Raw genomic sequence first — 2,284 nt, 5'->3', positions numbered from 1 at the left:
CATTACTTAGAGAATTTTGGCACACTCAATTCCCAAGCAAAACCGCAGAAACAGCCGTCGTGCTGGTAAAAAAGATTATGCGAGATGTTACACCACTGCTACAGGAGGCCTCTGGCAATCCCACCACCACGGTAAGCCTGAGTGTCAGAGAAACAAAAGAGACAGCCATAAAAAAATGACACAGGGCCGGGGCCCTAAATGAAAGGCCGGCGAACCAGAACTTTGCAAAACTCATAGCAGTGCTGGCTGGGGCCCAGCCAGTTGGGAAACCCCAGAAAGAAACGGCAGATACTCTAGCCGCTACGCCGCTATGTCCCATCACACCAACCACGTTTCTCAATATTCGGATTATTATCCCCCTTTAGGACCTTCCTTTATCTTTGGTCAAAATCGGCACTGGTCAGATTTGGGGGACGGCTCTCGACACTCCTACTGATGTCCTTCTGATTCGCCCTTAGGTTTCCCCATTAAAGTCCCTCTTTCATTCCACACTTCTTTGTCCGTCCACCTTTTATGCACCCTACCCTGCTTTCCCCCCCCTTTCCTCCCCACCCGACCTCCCAACCTATCAACATTTTAAAAAATCTCCACTTTCCCACTTTAAAGTTGTTTTCCCCAGACGAAACATATCCTTCATTGATTAACCCCCCTTTCCCAACCCTACCCTTATCCAAAACATCTTAAATGCTTTTTCCCTCTTTAAAACCCTTTCAATATTAATCTAAAAGTTGTGTAAACAAAAAATTTTCCCAACGTCCTTATACCCTTTTTACTATACCTTCCTATATGCTGTATCCTCAAAAGTCTAGCCATTTATTTTTCTTTTAAAACCCTTAACCATTCCTTTCTGAATTGTGTCTTTTAAAGTTACCTTTTTGGGGACCTTCAAATTATGGGGGCTCCCAAAAGGGGGGAAAAGGCATTCAAAGTTAATAAAGGAAAAGTTTTATATCCTCCTTAAACTTTACCAATATTTCTCTTTGAAAAAAATCATTGCTTTTTTAGGGGTCAAAAGTAAATTAAATAAAAAATCTTTTGTTTTCCTTTTCCCTTTACATTTATTCATACCTTCCCAAAATTTTCTATTTAGAAATATTATATAAATTAGTAGACAAGGCTTTTTTACTTTATGGGGTCACCATCAAAAATATGCATTTATCAATCCACACAACAGTTAAAGTAAAGGATGTATGTAAGATGCTATCACTTTTTATGGCTGTTCCACTGAATTTACCCCAAAATCCTTTGACCGTTGTTGTCGTGGGGGGCTTAGGAGACGGGAATTGAGGCCCAATGTAGGGGATCACAGTTTAACACCAAATGTCACACTGAAGAGATGGAGATGTTTGAATCTGAACTCGTTCCGTCTATTCTCCCTCCCGACATGATTTAGTTTCGTTATGTTGATGATATATTTTCTTTGTGGCAAGTGAACTGTTCAGATTTCAGTGATTTTTTTCAGTAAACTCAACAACCTCGTGCGTACCATCAATTTTAAAGTAGAATGAGAAGATTCAGGGAAATTACATTTTCTCAACATACTTTTATTCAATGTAAATGGCTCGCTTAAATTTTCGGTTTACCGTAAACCTACTCACACCGCCAATTATCTTCACTTTTTCTCAAATCGCCCGTTGTTTGTTAAAAAGTCATAAGTCTTGTCCATGTTTTTTAGGGCATATAGAATTTGTGACAATGAATTTATTGAGAGAGAGGAGGCGGCGGCGAGCTTTTTCTTTAATGTAATAGATATGGTTTCGCCAGGACAATTTAGAGTAAAAAATAGCACCAATGAATTTGCCAAAGAAACAGTATTGAAGTGGAGTATCAGAAATAATGATCTACAAGACGAAATAGTTTTAAGATTTTTGTTGGCTTTTTTCTCTACCAAAAGGCCTCAAGTGGCTTCTGCCCCTCACATGATTTACTGTTATGCCGGACCTAATACTTGCATACATAATTCTTTAGATACAAGGGCTTGTAATCAGTTCTCATTCTCCTGATCTAATCTTTCACCTCTGCGGTACAATCCCATTGACCCATCCACCACGAATTTAGGTTCTGTCCCATCTTATATATATATATATATATATATATATATATATATAGTATATATATATATATATTAAATATATTATATAATATATATATATGCAGATAGCTCACATGTGCTCAGCCAGCAAGGAATCTTTCAATTAGCCCTAGTGACCCTGATTTCCCATTCCTTGAATGGTGGGAAATGTGCTTTTTCTTTTTTAATAAATTGATATCGATAACTGTATAT

The sequence above is a fragment of the Penaeus monodon genome, chromosome 16 (genome assembly GCF_015228065.2).
Source record: "Penaeus monodon isolate SGIC_2016 chromosome 16, NSTDA_Pmon_1, whole genome shotgun sequence".
In the NCBI taxonomy this organism is placed as follows: domain Eukaryota; kingdom Metazoa; phylum Arthropoda; class Malacostraca; order Decapoda; family Penaeidae; genus Penaeus; species Penaeus monodon.
The sequence above is the reverse complement of the archived record's forward strand: the minus strand, read 5'-3'. Positions refer to the sequence as shown.